Below are 23311 nucleotides of genomic sequence, written 5' to 3' on the forward strand. Positions count from 1 at the left end.
AGTGACACTACAGTCACCCCCCTCATCCCCACCTCCATCTTCATCCGAACCACCGCCACCCCCGCCGCCCCGCTCTATTCTCAAAAAGGGTACACCAGAAGAACAGGGGGCCGACCGTCCGCGCAAGAGGGTGACGCTTGTGCTTGTTCCCGAGGTTCGTGAGATACCTCGGGAGGAAGACAAGCCGTCACCCTCTATGCGGGCGGCAATGGCAGACAGACCGTCCACCCCACAACGTACAGACAGAATTCCTCCCTGGTCAAGTCGTCAAAGGCAGCAGGAAGCGAGGCGCTCCTCCCCGAGGGAGAGCGCCCCGCAGCCTGCTACAAAGCCCAGTACGGGCAGAGTCGCCAGCCAGCAGACTCCGGGGGGCTCTCGCTCGCAGCCTGCTGGCGCGTCCAGTACGGGCAGACGCGACTTCAACCAAGGCATGACAGAGGAGCAACACGAGGCTTTGTACAGAAGATATTTGGCATCTAATCCTACCAAGGAGCAATTAGAATTCTATGAAAAGGTCCTTAGAAATTACGGGACGGAGCGTAGACACAGGGACGGACGGGATTAGGGCAAAACTTGCACGGCCGCGGTCCTCGTAGGGCTCGTCGCCAAGACAATTAAGGTAAGTCGAGAATCTGCTTCATTACTATTATCATTATTCTTAGTGTTCTAGTGTGTAGGATAGGTATAGGTTATTGTAGTTATAGTTTTTGATATTTATAGTATACAATCAGTGTCTTATTTCATTCATAATATTTATACAGCAAAAATTAAATTTCTGTGCTAACCAAATTTTAGGAACTGTCTTTCGCCATTTTATACAAAATTTCTAGTAATTTCTGGTTCACTTTCTGTCATTATCTTACCACCTTCATCTCATTCAGACGCTAAATAAACATCGCAGTTGATAAAGAACCATAACAAACCAATTAGATTTATAAAGTATCTGCATATAGGCCTATGGAAATTTACCATCTGCATTTAGGTGTTACGATGTAGAAAAGTGATGCAGTCTCATAACACGAGTAGGAATATAAAATAAATACTTCCTCAGTAAATCGATGAAAGAATAATCACAACGAAAGTACTTGTGTCAAATTTCTGACAGTGCTGCACATACTTTGAGGGCACAGACTCATCGTGGAAATTGCAGATAGCACTTTAAAAATACCATTAAATTATGAAGCGATTAAAACAACACTAATATAAACATGCTATCACTAATAGCGAATTACTCACATACAGCGTAATCATTATTAACAAAATAAGTCTTAGACTATGCATCGACTTACTGAGTCAAAGATTGTAAAGGAGAAAAGCCAAATAACGCCACAGGTTCTAATATCGCCTTCATACTGCAAGAACTGAGCAACTCACTACAGTGGAAGCACCAAATCACAGACCTTTCGAATTCAACAGGAACAAAAACAGGCGAACATGTCTCACAGTAGGGCCGCTATTAATGGCCGAAGAAAACAAATTATGACTACTTTAGGGCCTACTTCGGAATCCAGCTTTAAGTGATTCACGAGTCGTAACCAGCAAATATGCAAACACGTACCAATTACGCAAGGTCCTTCATTGTATTAAACAGATCAGACGAACGGTACAGTCTTTTCTAAAATATTAATTTGATATAGAACAATTTAATTCACTGCACAAATTATGCGATAGATAAACAAACCGAAGTTACGTTGGAAGAAGGTACTTCCAGATATAGATACGCATGTTGAATGCCAAAATGAATTCCTCAGTGAAAAGTTACAACTAAACAAAGTAGTCAGTAAACGCAATTCCATTACAGGCCAAATCGGCCCAGAGGGTCGCGGGACGTTAAGGCTCCAGCTATACAATCGGCATTAATGCCAGTAAGGATATCAGCCGTACGTGCCCACAGTTCTTATCCTCAAGGAAATGTCCCTAGTACTCATTCATTTCTGATAGGGGATGAATAAAATGCAGGTGAATAGTGCGGCTGGAAGGGTTAGAGAAAATCCATGGCAACATAGCGAACTTCCGGCTTTAGCTGCCATTCGTCCTCGAACACATAGCCTCTATGTTAGGTGTAAAGCTGAGACATCTAGGATGTTTGTCGTTAAGTTACGTGCACCCAAACTGTAGCATAGCAAGTACAGAGAGCAGGGAAGGTCAGTGTACAGACTCTGTACGCTAAACAATAGAGAATCTGGATTGTGGAGTCTGTTGCAGTAAACACTATCTACGTTTTGATTACGTCTACAATCCTTTTATAATGTGTAGCAATATAGACTGCAGTATCCAGCTATGTCCATCTCATTACAACGGGTTACGGCGGGAGAGGGGGCTCCTGGAGCTATTTCACTGAATTTAGTAATCCGACTTGGTGCCTTAAAAATATTTATTTGACATTCGATATGAAACTGTTCACATCACTGTAGCAGGAGGAAACTTCTTTGGCTATTCGATGTAGCCCATGCGCTAGGATAACTTTCGGCTAAAGTAGCTGAAGTTCCTTATCTACTTTTAACATGTAGCATTCGTGATGAAAATAACTACATTATCATTTTTTATTTCGTCTGGCCATAAGAGGGTCATAGGCATTTGAAAAACTTTGATTGTATTTAAATGATCCACTTTCTCATGAATTTCAGAGGTTAATAAAGTTTTATTGGGTTTGTCTGGTGAAAGAATGCCCGTAACGACATTGCAACAAATCCTGCAGCGGCATCTGTGCTTCCATAGATGGAAACCTGTATTTTACTACCTCCTACACTTAGTGGTATGCGAGATATAACATCATCATAGCATTTCGGTATATAGTAGATTATTTCCGTAAAGTTGATTGACTAAGGAGTTCCCTTTTCACGTATTTTCGCATAAAATTTTAAAGTGTGTATTTTAACGTTATTTAGGCTATTGGTATATTGACACATACCATCATTTCACATAAAACGTGAAAAATCTCTTTTTGTGTGGTACACATTGAATTGTAACTTACACGCGATTCTTATCCCCCTTCCTCAGTTAAACTGTCATCTGTGCTTTATGTTGTTTCGTGTTGCAATGTTGTGTTACGAATTTACGTTTCGTACCTTTAATTTCTGTGCTACATAAATTTCATATTATGATAGTTACCCCACTTACTGCGAAATTTTATGTGCCTAATTTCTCCATCACCTTGTTTACTATTGATATATTTGATGATTCAGCCATTATGAATATTATACATTACGTAAGATAGGCAATGTAGATAACTCTGGAGCTCTGTCCACTACACAACGTAAATGTGTTCTGTTGCCTGAGTCGCATGCCTGTACGCAACCACCCCCCACCCTTCATACTATTTACCTTCGACAAACATCGCGATATAGTTAACTTGATATCGTCCTGCAGTCCTACATGGCTCAGCTTTAGTTAGGTGGCACAAATTGGTACCGGAGAATATGATAAAATTCAATGTAATTAAGCTGTGTAGGAACAGGCTCTTAAAACTAGTGTTCAGCATCACCCCCATCAACAGGACGATACGAAGTTCACAGAGAGAACAAGATCAGCTTACACTTGGCTGAAACCGACGGAGTTCAGGATCATGATGATGATGTGCACTCTTTCATTCCACACAATAAAGCGAATTCAAATTAATAAAGAGGCATTTATTTAATAATAATTTCACTTTTCAGATATTGAATTTGACACAGGCGTATCAGAACTGGCAGTTAAAATATGCTTCCTATGATATCTACTTGATTGACGATCATTTTAAGCATAGGCAATAATTTCAGGGCAGCATATCTCGCGATTGCGATGCGGTAGCACGCTGATCTTTGTACCAAACGAAAGATCTCGCCTAGATCTGTCCAATTAAGACAGAAGTATTCACATAAAACCCACAGCCATGTTCCCGATATAACAAAACTGTGATTTTTTAAAATTAAGATACAATTTTCAAGTTATTCTACAAGTCTGAGTTATGGAATACTGAAATTATATACAGTCTTGTTCTCACGTACACATTTCTATTGCTATCCGATTTTACTGGACTGGAATAATCTTTTCACTGTTTCGTTTAGAACAGTATCTGTCCTCATAAGGCCTACGTGCTGGGAGAATACGTGTAGTAAAAGATGCCCGGAAAAGAAAAAAAATAATAATAATACAAGAATTGATTTTAATCAGACTTAGTTCCATATTCCTTCCCACCGCCATGCCTTAAGCTGTGATTTCACACTGTCTGAAAAACCTCATCAAGAAGTGAGTGTTATAGTACCTTCAATAGTGGTTCATATTCCTCAGAGAAGTGAGTGGAAACAGAGATATGCGTTCAAAATGTTCACCAAGACGCTAAAGTCGAAGTAGGTTAACATCAGCATGTTATTTAAACACTACTCTGAAAACACAAGCACGCAAACAAGGCTTAAATGTTAGCTTTTCAACCTCACTTCATACGATCAGGCATATGCTCAATATAGAGGGCGATATTAAGAACCGCAGCTCTAGCTGCAAGTCTAGTCAATGACCATTATAAATACAATACTTGAGTGGAGACCTTCCAGTTTTACGAGCTTAGTGAAGTTATTTTTCATAGGCTTTTCCACTATTCACAGGTTTGGCTCTTAATGCTCTTTCCTCTCAATGGAGGAGAGTACAATCAAACAGTTGTGATGTTTCTCCGACAGACAGCAGACCTGTCGCGCTTAACCGACTAAATTAAATGAAAAATACTGACTGAAAGATAATTAATCATGCGATTAACACTGTGGCATTAGTCCAAGGTACCAAAACAGTGCCAATGTGCGGGTGTGTATGTGTGGACAAGCAGAAATTGGTCGCAACTAGTGAACTCTGGGAGCCACAAGTAGCTCCACTTAACGTCGAACATGTTATGTACAATGTATGTACAGTGGTTGGCTGCACAAGTTGCGACCATTATACAGCAAGTCTAGAATGACTGCTATCGTCTACGACAATATGGAGCCACAAGTAGCTCCACTTAACGTCGAACATGTTATGTACAATGTATGTACAGTGGTTGTTTGCACAAGTTGTGACCATTACACAGCAAGTCTAGAAAGACTGCTATCGTCTACGTAAAAATGGAGCCACAAGTAGCTCCACTCAACGTCGAACATGTTATGTACAATGTATGTACAGTGGTTGGCTGCACAAGATGTGACCATTATACAGCAAGTCTAGAATGACTGCTATCGTCTACGTCAATATGGAGCCACAAGTAGCTCCACTTAACGTCGAACATGTTATGTACAATGTATGTACAGTGGTTGGCTGCACAAGATGTGACCATTATACAGCAAGTCTAGAATGACTGCTATCGTCTACGTCAATATGGAGCCACAAGTAGCTCCACTTAACGTCGAACATGTTATGTACAATGTATGTACAGTGGTTGGCTGCACAAGATGTGACCATTATACAGCAAGTCTAGAATGACTGCTATCGTCTACGTAAAAATGGAGCCACAAGTAGCTCCACTCAACGTCGAACATGTTATGTACAATGTATGTACAGTGGTTGGTTGCACAAGTTGTGACCATTACACAGCAAGTCTAGAAAGACTGCTATCGTCTACGTAAAAATGGAGCCACAAGTAGCTCCACTCAACGTCGAACATGTTATGTACAATGTATGTACAGTGGTTGGCTGCACAAGTTGCGACCATTATACAGAAAGTCTAGAATGACTGCTATCGTCTACGTCAATATGGAGCCACAAGTAGCTCCACTTAACGTCGAACATGTTATGTACAATGTATGTACAGTGGTTGGCTGCACAAGATGTGACCATTATACAGCAAGTCTAGAATGACTGCTATCGTCTACGTCAATATGGAGCCACAAGTAGCTCCACTTAACGTCGAACATGTTATGTACAATGTATGTACAGTGGTTGGTTGCACAAGATGTGACCATTATACAGCAAGTCTAGAATGACTGCTATTGTCTACGTAAAAATGGAGCCACAAGTAGCTCCACTCAACGTCGAACATGTTATGTACAATGTATGTACAGTGGTTGGCTGCACAAGATGTGACCATTATACAGCAAGTCTAGAATGACTGCTATCGTCTACGTCAATATGGAGCCACAAGTAGCTCCACTTAACGTCGAACATGTTATGTACAATGTATGTACAGTGGTTGGCTGCACAAGATGTGACCATTATACAGCAAGTCTAGAATGACTGCTATCGTCTACGTCAATATGGAGCCACAAGTAGCTCCACTTAACGTCGAACATGTTATGTACAATGTATGTACAGTGGTTGGCTGCACAAGATGTGACCATTATACAGCAAGTCTAGAATGACTGCTATCGTCTACGTCAATATGGAGCCACAAGTAGCTCCACTTAACGTCGAACATGTTATGTACAATGTATGTACAGTGGTTGGATGCACAAGTTGTGACCATTATACAGCAAGTCTAGAAAGACTGCTATCGTCTACGTCAATATGGAGCCACAAGTAGCTTCATTTAATCATAGCAGTTGGTAAAACGTCCTAACACAAGTCACTGAAAAACCCTACGCCCACAAGTGCTATGTGCTCAAACACACCATACAGTCCGCACATGTCAAAAGGCTCCCTCAAGATAACACCGCACGGTCATAGTTGGCGTTATTTGGCGACTCGTGCTATGGGACTTAGTTTTATGAAGTAGCTTACACTTAGCTAGTTGACTGCGAACAATTTGTCTGAACATAAAGCTTCTTTCTTTTCATGGTACCCCGGCGCGGTGGGAGGAACATCGGGCGCACTTCCCACCTGCAGCATCGCCGTGGAGGATGGAGGTAAAACTCCTCATGGGGATAAAGGGGGGTGGGTACAGGGAGGGAAGGGGTGGGATTGGGTGAGTAAAGGTGGAATGGGGTGGGTAGGGGTGGGATGGGGTGGTTTGGGGTATTATGGGTTTGAGTTGGGTGGGTTTGGGGAGAATATCGCATTAGTTTTGTGAACAGTGCAAATTTTAATTTATTTTACATTGCCGGAGTTCAGTGAATGTGCTTTACTAAATCCATTTATAAGTCCCAGAGAGTAACAGAACATTTTATTGACTCCCAATAGGGGTATGGGTTTCGTAACCCGAATGGAAAGTGCAACTGACTTAACACACTTCACAGTTCCGAATGGAAGCACAGAACTCCGGCAGCAACACAGAATAAAAGAGGATTTCTGTCTCAATTATTTAAAGGGATGTAAACTAAAAATCTTGACCTCAGAACAGAGTGAAAATTATGAAATTAAATCGTAATGAAACAAATTCAAGTCAGTTAGAGTCATACATAAATTTAGAGAATAACGTACTACAGCATTATTCACATAATAACTGTGATAGCAAAAATGAAAGACACATTTATTTATATTGTCATCGTAAACAATTAACAGTACTAACTATATAAATATATGCAGCACAGAGAATATTAAACAGTGCAAAGTGTGCACAACAGAGCTAAAAGTCCACATCGGACCTGAATAATAGGAGCCAGCAGGACAATTGACTAAAAAGTGACAGAGTTGAATTCCCTCCGGGATGAGAGTTATCAACTGTCACAAATTGCATAAGGGCTGCTAACCGTCCAGCCTCGTTTCGGATGGGTCTCCCCGGGGACTCTATATAGGCATATGCAGAACAAGGTGATAAAGTATGCCTCAATCTCTACCGACACAATACAGAAATCATGGAGCCCTACCTCTATGCCTTCTGTGAACACTACTTTTATTTCTAGAATCGCCAAATGTATAAGGAATAAAGATTATGAAAACGATATGCATATCAACAACTCTGGGCTTATAAAAATAATAAAAACGAATGTACTTATATATCGAAAATTTATATTTCCATGCATTTGTGTAAAAATAAACTGGCAGACCTATCAAAATTCCAAAATAACAGTGATTGCAGAAATGTGACCATCACCTATAAGTTTACATTCACGAAATCATATTAATTACGCTAAATAAAGAATATTTGATACATAAAATACATGCAGTGCAAACTGCACACAACAGAGTCCAAATCGGACCTGACTAACAGCAGTTGGTAGGGCAACTGACTGGAAGGTGGCTGAGTTCAGTTCCCTCCGAGATGAGGAGACTAACTATGTGTGGCACAAAATGCAGCATGGCTGCTATCCGTCGAGGTTTGTTTTGGGGATTGCCGAGTTACCCAACAACTGAATAACTAGCACAAGATGATCAAAGTTCAATCTTCCTTTGCACAGTACACAAAGCATGGAGCCCTACTTCCTCTGTGCTTTCTGTAAAAAAGTACTTTTGGCCCTATATGGTCACCAGAAGTAGGCTAAGGAAATCTAAAACAAATAATACAAGCCATTGAGCAACTATATTACAAATTAGATTTCCTTGCATTCATGTTAATAATGAATCAGTATCAAAATTCCAAAATAACAGTGATTGCAAGAATGGGCAATCACCTATCTTGTAGCCTACTTATCCTGAATTTTATCGCAAACAATCATATTCATTATATAAAGGTTGTTTAGCAGATAAAAATGAAATTGTATACAATGAAGCGAGTAAGTACAAATTGGAGTTGACTAATATCAGTTGGTAGGGCAACTGACTGCATCAGTTGGTAGGGCAACTGACTGCAATGTGACTGAGATCAGTTCCCTCCCAGATGAGGAGGGAAACGAACTGTACCAAAAACTACGAAACGGCCATGTGCCGTTCAATCTCATTTCAATGATTACCTGGCTTCTCTATCCAGGAACTGAATAAGCGGAGCGAGATGATACAAGTATTGGTCAATCTTGCTCCGCACGCTACAGAGAGCATGGAGCCCTACCTCTATGCTTTCTGTAGAACAGAGTCGCCAAAAGCAAGAAATAAAAGAGAACTAGAAATGCAAAATATACCTCAAAACTATGAGTAATTCCCATGTATTTACAAAAAAAAAAAAAAAAAAAAAAAAACATGGGCATTAATGGATTGTTATAGTGGCATAAAATTCAAAAACAAAAATATGTCACCTATTACTAAATATTCTCTATACAAACGAAATCAATTCATAAGGCCACTGTCTTAAAAAAACGGAATTGTTCAGAATAACTGAACTAAATTATCACTCGCCACCACTTGAAAAAAAAATCATAGCCATTTTAAACAATCATAACACCATGTGAAAAAAAATACCATCTCCAAAAAGAAAATCACGTGAAAAAAAAAAAACATTCCCAATTCCAAAAATCACATCACCATCATTTGAAAAAAAAAAATCACCTTCATGAAAGCTGTCATTACTTATCACGTGAAAAAAAGAATCATCCTTCCTCCAAGGGGAAAAAGATCCAATGCATCATTTGATCTTCAATAAAAATTTCAAAATCTCGAGAAAAAAAAGTCATCACAATATCTGAAATCAATGATAAAGTCATCAACTACCAATCTTAATTACATCTTTCCTCATAAATGAAATCCAAAATATTCTTCAAACAAATCTTTCTTCTAGTCCAGCAAGCAACATTAACTCAACATGTCATTTCTTCTCATATGAGAAGCAAAACTCCTTCTAAATAATTATTTAAAAAAATCAAGATCCCACAAGTAATAACATCCAGGAAACATTAATAAATTACCAATACAGAAGAGCTCCAGATAGAGCGAAACATTATCTTTAATAACGTATTCTTCAATGAACAGAAAACTAGAACTAAGAAGAAATCTTTTGTCAACAAGGAAAACAACATTACTGTTTACCAAGAAGTAATGCAACTGTGAAAAAACACATCTTATACCAAGGAAATTGTATTGTAGTAACCAGGATCACAAAAATACATTCTACCAAGAAGAAATGCAACAAGAAGCACTTAATAAACAATGAAGACGAAAGAATTTTTAAATTGGAAATTACTGAAGCAAATAAAATGAAGTAGAAGCTGAAATATCTCTACATTGTATCAACTTAAGAAGAAATAAAATTCTTATAAACAACATTACGTAACCAGACTTCAGCAGTCATCAGTAACCTACGATTGCAGCCATAATCAACTTATAAAATGGCAGCGAGGTGCTGAATCATCAGACTTCAGCCATAATCAACTTATAAAATGGCAGCGAGGTGCTGAATCATCAGACTTCAGCCATAATCAACTTATAAAATGGCAGCGAGGTGCTGAATCATCAGACTTCAGCCATAATCAACTTATAAAATGGCAGCGAGGTGCTGAATCATCAGACTTCAGCCATAATCTACTTCTACAACTGCAGCGAGGTGCTGAGTCATCAGACTTCAGCCATAATCAACTTATAAAATGGCAGCGAGGTGCTGAATCATCAAACTTCAGCCATAATCTACTTCTACAACTGCAGCGAGGTGCTGAATCATCAGACTTCACCCATAATCAACTTATAAAACGGCAGCGAGGTGCTGAATCATCAAACTTCAGCCATAATCTACTTCTACAACTGCAGCGAGGTGCTGAATCATCAGACTTCAGCCATAATCAACTTATAGAATGGCAGCGAGGTGCTGAATCATCAGACTTCAGCCATAATGAACTTATAAAATGGCAGCGAGGTGCTGAATCATGAAACTTCAGCCATAATCTACTTCTACAACTGCAGCGAGGTGCTGAGTCATCAGACTTCAGCCATAATCAACTTATAAAATGGCAGTGAGGTGCTGAATCATCAGACTTCGGCCATAATCTACTTATACTTACAACTGTAGCGAGGTTTAGAACTTCAACTGTCGAAGTTCATGATACGAACTGATGAAGGGATAATGGTATGTGCCCAATTATAACCTTTTATGTCTGTTTTAGGTTAGGATATATTATATAATGTTTTGTTGTGTCATTTTCATTTTAATATGTGTGTTCTGCTAGAGAGTGTTTGGATATAATCATAGTTGAGGGGAGTGGAACCTACAAAGTAGAATTTGTTTTGGGTACAAAGCACGTAAGGTCAGAAGACCTGCATATTGGATTTTAGAGAAAATTATGATAACATAACATGTGTATGTATAATATTACTCAATAAATCCGTCTATCTATTCATTCAACTGCAGCGAGGTGCTGAGTCATCTGACGTCAGCCATATTCTACTTCTACAACTGCAGCGAGGTGCTGAGTCATCTGACGTCAGCCATATTCTACTTCTACAACTGCAGCGAGGTGCTGAGTCATCTGATGTCAGCCATATTCTACTTCTACAACTGCAGCGAGGTGCTGAGTCATCTGACGTCAGCCATATTCTACTTCTACAACTGCAGAGAGGTGCTGAGTCATCTGATGTCAGCCATATTCTACTTCTACAACTGCAGCGAGGTGCTGAGTCATCTGACGTCAGCCATATTGTACTTCTACAACTGCAGCGAGGTGCTGAGTCATCTGATGTCAGCCATATTCTACTTCTACAACTGCAGCGAGGTGCTGAGTCATCTGACGTCAGCCATAATCTACTTCTACAACTGCAGCAAGGTGCTGAGTCATCTGACGTCAGCCATATTCTACTTTTACAACTGCAGAGAGGTGCTGAGTCATCATACGTCAGCCACTAACAGCATCCGGAGATGAGAGAAAGGTGCTGAATCATCAAAGAATAGCCACAATCTACGTCCATTGTACTTCTTTCTCAAATATACAAAAAATAGCTAAATGATTGTTTTATATTCTGACCATTAGTTGTCTCGTCAGATCCATTTGGATGTCAGTATAATAAATAATGATCACTACTATAGCCTATCTAGTTTTATTCTTTGAAGTAGTTTCGTAAAACTGTATTGTGAATAGATAAAACAATCACTTATTTGCTACACTCTATCCTGTAGTGGCAGCCCTTAAATTTGGGGGCCAGTATTGTTCAACAATAAATTTATATGCATATACTTAATCAATAGGAGTAAAGTATTACGAACATTTGCTATCCAGTAATATTTTCGATGCTTAATCAATTTTGTTTACAGCTAGCTCTGTCTGGGACTTGTAGGATGTATATAATACTGATTCAGAGAAGATGTCTATTAATGACAGGGTGATTGAACAAATGAATGTAAATTAATGGATAAATAAGTAGATGCATGAATTTAATAATACAGACCTACTCATGGTCATCTTCTTAAATACATGGATTATAATTATGCATCACAGACGACGCGAAATGGTAATTCGAAGTCATGACTTTAAGATCACCTGATCGGTATGTAAAGAGTAAGACCTATACATATCAAGTTGACAATATACTTGAAAGTATATCTTTGAATATAATAATCATAATGGAATTCCTATTTACTTACTTACTTATGGCTTTTAAGGAACCTGGAGGTTCATTGCCGCCCTCACATAAGCCCGCCATCAGTCCTTGTCCTATGCAAGATTAATCCAGTCTCTATCATCATATCCCATCTCCCTCAAATATATTTTAATATTATCCGCCCATCTACAACTCGCCTCCCCAAAGTTCCTTTTCCGTCAGGGCTTTCAACTAACACTCTATATGCATTCCAGGATTCGCCCATACATGCTACATGCCCTGCTCATCCCAAATGTCTGGACTTGTTTCTAATCATGTAAGATGAAGAATGCAATGCGTGCAGTTCTGTGTTGTGCAATTTTCTCCATTCTCCTGTAACTTCATCCCTCTTAGCCCGAAATATTTTCCTAAGCATCTTATTCTCAAACACCCTTAACCTCTGTTCCTCTCTCAAAGTGAGGTCCAAATTCGACAACCATAAAGAACTTTTATGAAGTCTAACTTTCAGATTTTTCGAGAGCAAATTGAATGATGAAAGCTTCTCAACCAAATAACAGGCATTTCCCATATTTATTCTGTGTTTAATTTCCTCTCGAGTGTCATTTATATCTGTTATTGTTCATTCAAAGTACAAATGATAGCAGGATTTTGCTTGCTTCAAGTATCGAAAACTGCATCAGTCCACTGGAAAAAAAAAAAAAAAAAAAAAAAAAAAAACTTCTATGTAGCCAGCAGAAGTATTGCAACTTTGTGAGTGCCATAGATGAACAGTAGATGTAAACATAAGAATGAAATTAAGTGAGTTATGTTGGAAGTATTTAATTTGTGTTTAACCATTTATAATGGCCTATACTTTACGAATAATAAATTGTTAAAGTTGTATTAACTGCATTTACGTGTGAACTAGAATATTATATACCCTACACCCTACCTCTAAGAAATGTTTAATTTTCCAGCCAAAAAAGATAAGCCTTTTATAGTGACTAGTGTCAGATGTGCAGAGCAAATGCATCCATTTACCTTCTAAGTGCTGCTTATATAGGCTACACTAGAGAACTCTGGTGGACAAACTATACACTACGAGATACGTCATGAATTTATTCCAAGTTCTAATGTTCAATGATTCAGAAATAATAAAAGCATCCATTGAACATCAGGACTATTTGGCGGGAAAATTTTTTGAAACGGAAAGGAATCTGAATAATTTCGAGGAAAAAATCAACTTTAAAGGGAGTTATACCTGAAAGCTTGATATGCATAATACACGTCACTGTACGTTAACAGAAAACCACAATTTAAGTCACACAGAGTTAGTGTGCACTCAATGTTGGTTGCTTGACGGTTGTCAGCCCACTTTGAGGTGTGTGGATATAGAGGGAAAAATTGGATCAGTGTCTGGTAGAGTTCGATGCCCGGCCCCAGAATGATTTTTCCCTCGAAATTTTTCAAATCAACTTTACAGGGAGTTATACCTGAAAGCTTGATTTGCGTGGAAAGGAATCTCTTTGGAAAAGGTGGCAGTTCCAGGAGAAAAAACAGAACATAATACACATATTCTTTAAGTAGCAATTCATGTTACAAAATCTCCAGTTTACAAAGATATACATAAACTATAATATCACTAGCAGTTTGCTAAAATATTCAGCTGTTTGGAGTTATTCTCTTCACCATCTCATATTCCTGTAACAGAATTTAATATATTAAAATAGCTATCTTCTATCCAATTTACATACATTAATATTCCTACATTAAGAAACATTTTCATAAATTGTTGCAGTCTTCATTTCATGATTTCATACACTGTTAAATCACTAAAGATAGCTACACACAAAATGATAAATCAATGCCCAGATATTTTGGTTTGAACAGTTTATCAGTTGAAGTTAATTTTTCTATAGCCACGACGCTATTATTCCCGGCGTGACTCCTCCTCTTTGCTTACGTCTTAGGAAGTGAAGGCTCTATCGTTCGCCATTTTTGTTCTTTCGTTGCCGAGCTACCATACGAGGAATCCATTTGACACACCGTTAAACATCATCATGTCGTAGCTCCTATGATAATAAATCAAACGCACTGTAATTCAGCAAATAACTGAGCGGCAAATAACGTCCTTGTGCACTTTCTGTGAACGCCAACGAAAGAGCCAAAATGGCGGGCGATTATATTAGGTATTTATCGAGCCTTAGGAAATGCATGATGTCTTCATCAGCGAATCGCAAGACGCACGCGTTCAAATGTACCCAATCTGCAATGTAATTGGCTTCCAGAAATTAGAACAACGGGACTATAATCAATAAATTCGAGTTGACAGAGCCAACAGCCAATCAGTTGAAGCAAGTTGGTCATTGAGAATAGCAGAGCATGCTTCAAGTTTCAGCAATGTCTCATGGAAACCAAAGCACATATCGCAAGCATTTGAAAACATTCATTCAAAGCTATTGAAATGAACTTTGTCTCTGGCAAACAAAATCTAAATATCACGACTGCAACCAAGCTGCCTAAAAGTTGACTGAAAAACATGAACCCTAATGCTAACTTGGTAGTAAAAAAGATTAATAATCTTACAACTACTTACGAGGAATTAAACATGAGCAATCTCAAAAATTGGAGGCCTGCTTTCTACATTTGTGGTGCTTTCATTTATTGCATTTCTTATATGAACAAGAGATCTCAAAACTTCTACATTTAACATTAGTGAGATGGAATTTTATTAGACCCAAACTGCAAGTACGTCATCTGTCAACATGTTGCTCAAGCAAATGTGTGTCAAGAACTGATGACCGATATCTATGCTGCAGATATCTATGCTGCGTAATGGAGCATTCGATATCACCACTCAGCAGATGGTTACTATTTATCATTATGTGTGTAGCCACCTTAACACAAAAGAAACAAAGTGTATGGAGTAAAATATCGACAATACAGATCAAGCCTACTCTATACAAGAACTGAGGCATTCCCTAGAATAACAACTTAATGTATGTTACACAATTTCTCCATTTCCAGCATATTATATTGAATTCTTGATAACACATCTCCCTCCTGACAATATTATAGCTCTCCAACAAACACAGTACACTCTACGAACATTTGAAGGATCCAGGGGAAAAACAAATTTAGCCATATTTTGCAAATTTTTCAGGACACGTTTACAGACTTGCAGAATGACATTTTCTTCCTGTGTAAGCCTTTCCTTAATACGCTTATAATGTGGAAACAAGTGATTTTCTCTCCTGCATGATTAGGGATCTTGAAGATATCAACTTTAACGGTCAGATTCAATTAAAATATAAAAATTACTAGATTTGGACTAAACGTGATTTTCCATGGACCCTTTATTTGAATGTGGTTCTGTATAATGTTGTTAACAAGATCTAAAATGTTTGATGCTCTGTACATGGATAAATATATAATAGGATGCCAAACTGCAGTCAGCAGCGGGGGCTCAAATAAGATGATCAGCGCCCAAAGTCGTAGGTGGTGAACATTAAAACTACATGTTGGGTACATTACCCAGAGTTCTCTATTTATCCATTCGAGATGTTGCTCGAGAATACAAGATGGCAGACAGAAACTTGCTAATAAGTGAACATAGAGTGATACTACGTGTGTATAAGCAGTGTATGTTAACAGTGATGTTTATGGACGTTGTAAAATAGTGTTGTTGAATGTATTGTAAAGTAATAGTAATGTAATAAATTGAGCTATCTAAGTAGTTCTTGCAGACTTTTCCATTGCGCTGTACAATAAATACCCAATGAATACAATCCCAATTATCTAACCTTTTGCTTTATTTTTTGGTCTCTGTCTGATTATATTTTAATCGGGTAGTGTAAAATAGATCGTCTCTTTTATCTTCCTGTTGGCTCCGGTAAGAATTTTCAGTGGAAGATGCTGTGAGGAATAAAAATGTAAATGTTTTATTTTAATGGGTTAGTTTTGAATATCGATGAGGGTGGGAGGGAATACTTTCTGCACAGTTTAACATTTTCGTCACCAGGTGCGCTGCTAAATGCATGGAGTAATTAGTTTTTATTTTCGCTACTTGGTGCGCTGCTAGATGTAATAAGTTCGCGTACTCCCAACAGGTGGCAGAAAGATCAATTTCTACATTAGCGCCTCTAGCATGTGTTACAGGAAACTCAGTAAGTTTCGTATCCTATTATATATTTATCCATGCTCTTTATCTTAAATTTAAGATTTTGCAAGTAAGCTTTTGTTCCAGAGAATGCCCCAATTGAAAAAAAAAAAAACAGGTTAAGATTACACTAAAAACAAACCAAACACTATAAATGAATACCCCTCCCCCTGGAATAACGGTCTAAGTACATTGCGAAGCCATGCATCATACACCCTTATTTGGGGGGGGGGGTATTAAAATGTATCAAATTTTTTTATTGAGTTATTTTACGACGCTGTATCAACATCTAGGTTATTTAGCGTCTGAATGAGATGAAAGTGATAATGCCAGTGAAATGAGTCCGGGGTCCAGCACCGAAAGTTACCCAGCATTTGCTCATATTGGGTTGAGGGAAAACCCCGGAAAAAACCTCAACCAGGTTAAGATTACACTAAAAACAAACCAAACACTATAAATGAATACCCCTCCCCCTGGAATAACGGTCTAAGTACATTGCGAAGCCATGCACCATACATCCTTATTCGGGGGGGGGGGGGTATTAAAATGTATCAGAAATTTTTTTTATTGGGTTATTTTACGACGCTGTATCAACATCTAGGTTATTTAGCGTCTGAATGAGATGAAGATGATAATGCCAGTGAAATGAGTCCGGGGTCCAGCACCGAAAGTTACCCAGCATTTGCTCATATTGGGTTGAGGGAAAACCCCGGAAAAAACCTCAACCAGGTAACTTGCCCTGGCCAGGATTCGAACCCGGGCCATCTGGTTTCGCGGCCAGACGCGCTGACTGTTACAACACAGGTGTGGACATCAGAAAATTCACTTTCTCTGGAGGAGAAAGTCAGTTGCATCTAATTTGTCATACTGCTTATGAAAACAATAGACTTAAACTTTTTCTACACTATGCCACTTGATATTCTAAACTGCAGTGAGTTACACTCTAAGCAAAGTCTACAGAAAAGTTGTTGTAATATAAGCTTTCTCCATTTCCATTATACTGCCACTACATTATCAGCATTTTATCACAGCCTAATATATACAGTCACGAAGCTTGAGTTGTGAGGGTGCTAGGAACAACAGACTATGTCTACTATTTCGCATTGTCTGTAATGAGGTGATGTTAGCGATCCTAGTGGTTGGCAACTATCTATGGATGCATATTTACTACGTATTGAGCTTCGTGACTGTATATATTAGACTGATATTAATTCGTCATTTCAGAGTAACATTCATAGATAGACGACTTACTCAAGATTTATGGACAGTTTCATCAATTTCTGTTACAAGTAACTACAGTGAAATGCCACTATTAAGAATTTTTCGGAATAACAAAATAATTTTTTTGTCACAGCCATTTTGCTATTAATTTACATGTTAAAAATGTTCAGCTTAAAGAATGCATAAGAAACTATTCAGTTTAACGTAATAATAAATCCCGCTACAAAAAAAAGTTATCTCTTGTTTATTCAATATCCCATTTCTGTACTACTATTAAATGTAACGAAATGCTACAAAAATTTTAGTATTGCAGCATGATAACACTTTCCAGCTTAAAAGATTAACGATATAACAGAACTGAGACCAGAACAAATTATTACGTTAGCTCATCTGAAAACAAACAAATCTGTTAAACCGAGTGGGCGATTTATCTGTGAAACATAAGCATAGCGGAAGGTTAGCTTGAAGTTGGCTGATATTTCGAATGAAGGCGAACCCTGCATAAGATGATATACATGGCAATGTGTGGTATACACGTGTTTATTGGTAAATTGTACTACCTGCACACATTTTCTTAAGCTCTCGTTGAGAGGGGTTGTGGGAAGTGGAGAGGTTCACATCTTCCTGACTTGCTGCAGCACTGCCAACATGAGAAAATGAAAGGAAATATACTGTATTTGAAATTTACGCGAAAGATGATTCCTAACATATTTGTTAAGCTCTTATTAATTTGAAATTGCTTAATAATTTTAAACATTTATATATTAAAATGTAACCATAAAAGTAATATTGATTTTAGTAATTAATTATAATTATATTTTAATTACCTTACAAAACTCAGTCACTGTTGTCCGACTGTGTGTCTTTGGATGAATCATCTTCATCGCTCGTATCTGGAGAGGTAGTACTGATGAGGACTTGATCAACTACAATTTTCATTATTCCATCGCGCCTCCAATATATTCCTTAAACTGCATTCGAAAATTCCTCCCGCTATCACTCAAGAAAATACTAGTGGAAACACTAGTAATGCCCCACTTCGATTATTGTGATTCTCTACTGACTGACCTCAATATCAACCAGTCGCAAAGATTACAACGCGTTCATAATTCTTGTGTTTGCTTCATCTGCGATGTCCGTCACGCTGACTACATTACCCCATCCTTTCAAACTCTAAACTGGCTACGGCTTAACGAACATAGAAATTTTCATTCTCTTGTTCTCCTTTTCCAAGTCCTCCACACCTCTACACCTACCTACCTTGCCTCCCGTTTCAGTTACCTGTCATCATATCATAATCTCTTCACACGCACGCAAAATAGCCGCATACTAGCCATACCAACACATAAGACATCATCATATTCATCATCATACACAATCTCGCTCTCGCGCTTGTGGAATACCCTACCCAGTGACATCAGAGACTGTCGGAATTTAGTAGCATTCAAAAGCAAGCTTATTAAGCATTTTCTTACTGCGTAGAGTGGGTTTAATTTTTACTTAATCAATAAAAGAAACAATGTTTCTCTCTTCTTAACTTCCACAATAAACTGTCTAACTTTTATTAATCAGTTAATGTTTTAATACTTTGATTTTTATTGTATTTGTAAATTTAATATTAATTGTAATTATAATTGTAATTGCATCCTTAATATTGTAGTTGTAATCCCCTGGTAGAGGGGAAGAGAAGGCCTAATGGCCTTATCTCTACCAGGTTAAATAAATAAAAATAAATAAATATTCTTCTTCCTGCTCTTGTACTTTCCTGCAGTAACCCTCCCAATCTTCAGCAGTGATGGAATGAAACGCATCAATAGTGTTGATATAAATTTTCAGCTGACATGTCCCCGATAATATTGTTTTCCTGGAATATTCTTTTAATTTTTGCCCACGCCAGCTCTATCCCGTTATATGCAGGCAGACAGATTCGTGTGTGACCTTTTGCTGTAGCCATTGTATCTACAGCATAATCTTTATGTGGCTTGACTTAAGCTGTAAAGGACCTCTTTTCTCATGCCAGCATCGCAAGCAATATCCCTCCTCTCTAACCACTGGACCATCGTCACTTTTGTGTCATACCTTGACAGTGTTTTCTCGATCTGTCTAGAATGGTTGGATGGGTTCTGAAACGATCTCTCGAAATATTAGCTTTAAGATTTTAACAGTTTCACTTAACCTATGTAGTAAAGAAGTCTGTAATTTTCTTGAGACTTCGCTTTTCTTCTCTCCTCTGTCTACTTCTTGTATGATTATTCTCTTCTCGTCTAGCAAAAATTGCTTTCTTGTCTTTTCTTACTGCCATACCTGCAAGAAGCAGCTTTACTTCTTCCCTCAAGAACGTTCAGGAACAAATTTCCTTCGAAAGTTCGATTTTATTAAACCGTTCATTTAAATATAAATTCGAACCACAACAATCACGCCTACGATAGTGCATTCAGAAAACTCACTGAAACCAATGGTGACCCATACTTAGCGATAACTCATTTTATTTTCTTTCGAATTTATTTTAAGTAATGTTTAACTGCTTATTAGATTTAATTTCTTTAAAATAACATTTTTTTTGTAGTGGGATTTATTATTACGTTAAACTAAATAGTTCATTACTGATGCTTTCTTTAAACTGAACAATTTTAACGTGTAAATTAACAGTAAAATAGCTGGGACTAAAAAATTATTTCGTTATTCTGAAAAATTTCTAACTGCGGCGTTAGTAATAGCGGCATTTCACTGTAATTATTTACGGTAGACCAGAGTAATTGTAAGCACTTTTCACTGATTTCAAATATATTTCAACATTACACAATCCTCAGTAAAGGTAAAGACAAAGAAGAATTGACAAAGAAGAATTGTATTATTTTTAGTTCTTTCTTTTTCCTGAAAATGGGTTTAAAATAAGAAGGTTGACTTTTTTTAATCTTTTAACTGCTAGTTTACATTTACCCCTTTGAGAGGGGGGTAACTGTAAACACAATTTTCACACGGGCTATCAGACACTGAACATTTTTGTTCTGTTTCACAAGAAAGAGCTGTACTCCTTCCAACTCCAATTTTGGTCACTGGTACATTTCGTCCCTTTAACCTATGATATATGACAATATAGGAACTCAGTACCTCTCCTGAGCTTCACGATAACTGTAGTTACTATTTTTCACATCTGTGACAACCCTCTCTAAATCCTCTACAGTGTAGTTGGGTGGGGGTCTCTTTGATTACTGAAAAGTACGAAATGTAACCATAGCAAAACATGTTTACAATTACCCCCAAGCAATTAAAACTATGGGGCAAATGTAAACATGTCATAATTTAATGAACTGAGGTTATGGGAGATCTCAAAACCATTGTAATAAATGTTAACTACTATACATTACTCATAAAAACAACACAAATTTTAAAAAAATAGCACTGTACGTTTACTTACAATGCCAAAAATGAAGGTGAAGCAAAATTCTTTCTCAACTTTTTTTTGTAGACTCTTACAAAACATTCGTTCACAAGTAAGTAGTTACTCCTATTGGCGCCAAACTGCTTTGTAGGTTAGCCAACATGTTAATTTAAATATTCGCCTGAATTAAAATTTTTATATCAAATTAACAGTTTTGTATTTCTCACAGTATTTGTTTACAATTACCCTCATCTACCCTATCTACCTAATTATGTTCATTTATATATCTGAATCTACAGACCTACACATTTATCTTATGTTAAAACATAAAACTAGCACACTGTGACTTGCTTGTGTAATCAGAAATATCTAATATCTCCTAATCTAATCTAATTTAATAAAATATAATTCAATAAATTATTCTGCTCTGTTTAATCAAAGTTATCTAATGTACTCTATTATGCTCTCAACAAATACAGTGATAGTGTTTTGTTAGTTGGCAGAGTTTTCATTTGCCGCGTTGCCCGCACAGCTAGTGTGTTTCCCACCTGCTTCCATTAACGAACGCCAAGCCATACAGTGCCAGTTGCGAGTTAGTTTATCATCTGCACTCGTGCGTGAAGGTTGAATTAGCCGTGTTGTATTGCATGTGTGTGTGTGTGTGTGTTCGGCGTTGTTGCAATGCGATTTTCATTACATGAACATGTATATGCTTACTACGTACATAAAATACAGGAAATCTTGTGCGAGAACACGAAAAAACTTCTGTAACAAATTTCCAAATAGATTCGTCCCTAATGCCACTACAATAAGAAGGTTAACCAAAAAATTCAAACAGACAGGTTTAGTAAATGATTATAAAATACAAAGAAGGAGAAATGTTCTTACAAAAGAAAAATTAGACGAGATAGGACAGAGATTAGAGCACATCCCGCAAAAATCTCTTAAGCATTAGGTGCACAAAACAGAAGTTATGAGTCCGCTCGTCAAGCAACGAAATTACTTAAATTTCTACCACTTAGTCTAAAAAAAAATCTTATTCAGACGCTTGTAGTGCCCCATTTTGATTATTGCGATTCCTTGCTAACTAATGTAAGTTCACTCTTAGCTGAGAAACTACGTGTTCATAATGTGTGCATACGATTCATCTGCAATACTCGTAAATTTGACCATATAACACCTTCCCTCTGGTTACTTTCATGAGTGCGTCTGAAGGAACGAAGAACAATACATTCACTGTCTCTTCTGTTTAGAATCATGCATACTTCTACTCCGAATTATTTCTTATCGCACTTTCAATTTCTTACAACTCTTCGAAACCGACATCAAGCAATTCTTTCCATCCCTCATCATAGAACATCTTTATATTCATCTTTCTATACTGTTGAAATACCTCGCCTCTGGAATTCGTTACCTAATGACATCAGGGACTGCCGGACTTTATCACAATTCAAAATTAAATTGGAAAATTTTGTCTTAATGTTTTTAGGTATTGCTAGAAGTATTGATTTGTGTTTTTTTTTCTTTTTAAATCTAGATTAAAATTGCAAGTTTCTTGTTTATGTTACTTAATTATTAGGATACAATTAATTATGATACTTAATCACTCATTTAAAGTTTGTCTGATTGCAACCTGTCTATATTTTTGTGTGGCTTTACTTTGTTTATAGTGTTTTTTTCCCTCTCTCTTTATTTCTTGTGTAGCTTTACTTTGTATATGCCAGTTTATTTTTTTCTGTTTATTTCTATTATTGTATTTGTATTCCTGGTGTTGTGGAAGAGAAGGCCTGATGGCCTGAACTACACCAGAATAAATAAATAAATAAATTAATTAATTAAAACCATACAGAATTCCGGTATTTCAAAAGTTAAATGAACAAGGTCCCAATAAGAGGCTGCATATTTATAATTGGATTTTTGAGAAACTAAATTCTGAAGTACCTAATTTATTTTTCTGATGAAGCCTATTTTCATTTAAAAGGATACATATCCTCACAAAATCATCAATATTACAGCCAGGAGAAACCCAATATTTACTGAAAACACCTTTGTACAGTGAAAAAATAGGCGTGAGGTGTGCAATGAACGGACACAGAATTATTGGGCATATTTTCACACAGGGCACAATTTATTACCACTGAGCATTGTGTGAATGAGATCCTTGACCCATTTTTAGATGAATTGAGTTATGAAAAACATTCCTCAGTATATTTCCAGCAAGACTCTGCCACTGCTCATACTGTCGAAGAATCCATGAGAGAATTGCGTCGAATTTTCGGAAGGAGAATTATCAGTAAAAATTTGTGGGGCCTGCGAAGTACAGATTGAACACCATGCGATTTCTATCTACCCGCACACAATAA

The 23311-nt window shown here is 37.5% G+C and overlaps 1 protein-coding gene across 21 annotated transcripts in view; it reads right to left on the bottom strand.

Moving 5' to 3' along the window:
- The window catches only part of LOC138713930 (uncharacterized), a 297089-nt gene that overhangs the window by 80416 nt on the left and 193362 nt on the right, over window positions 1-23311 (bottom strand). The window contains exons 6-7 of one of the 21 annotated variants that reach the window (XR_011336041.1): window positions 18394-18459; window positions 18188-18206 (exon numbers count right to left, since the gene is read on the bottom strand). The exons of 18 other annotated variants lie outside the window; for them this stretch is intronic. The gene's annotated coding sequence lies outside the window, so the exon portion shown is untranslated. Of the gene's footprint in view, window positions 1-13761; window positions 13888-18141; window positions 18460-23311 lie in introns of those variants that run through there. 2 more of the 21 variants (XR_011336037.1, XR_011336040.1) reach the window with 2 other exon arrangements.

Source organism: Periplaneta americana, chromosome 2 (genome assembly GCF_040183065.1).
Source record: "Periplaneta americana isolate PAMFEO1 chromosome 2, P.americana_PAMFEO1_priV1, whole genome shotgun sequence".
In the NCBI taxonomy this organism is placed as follows: domain Eukaryota; kingdom Metazoa; phylum Arthropoda; class Insecta; order Blattodea; family Blattidae; genus Periplaneta; species Periplaneta americana.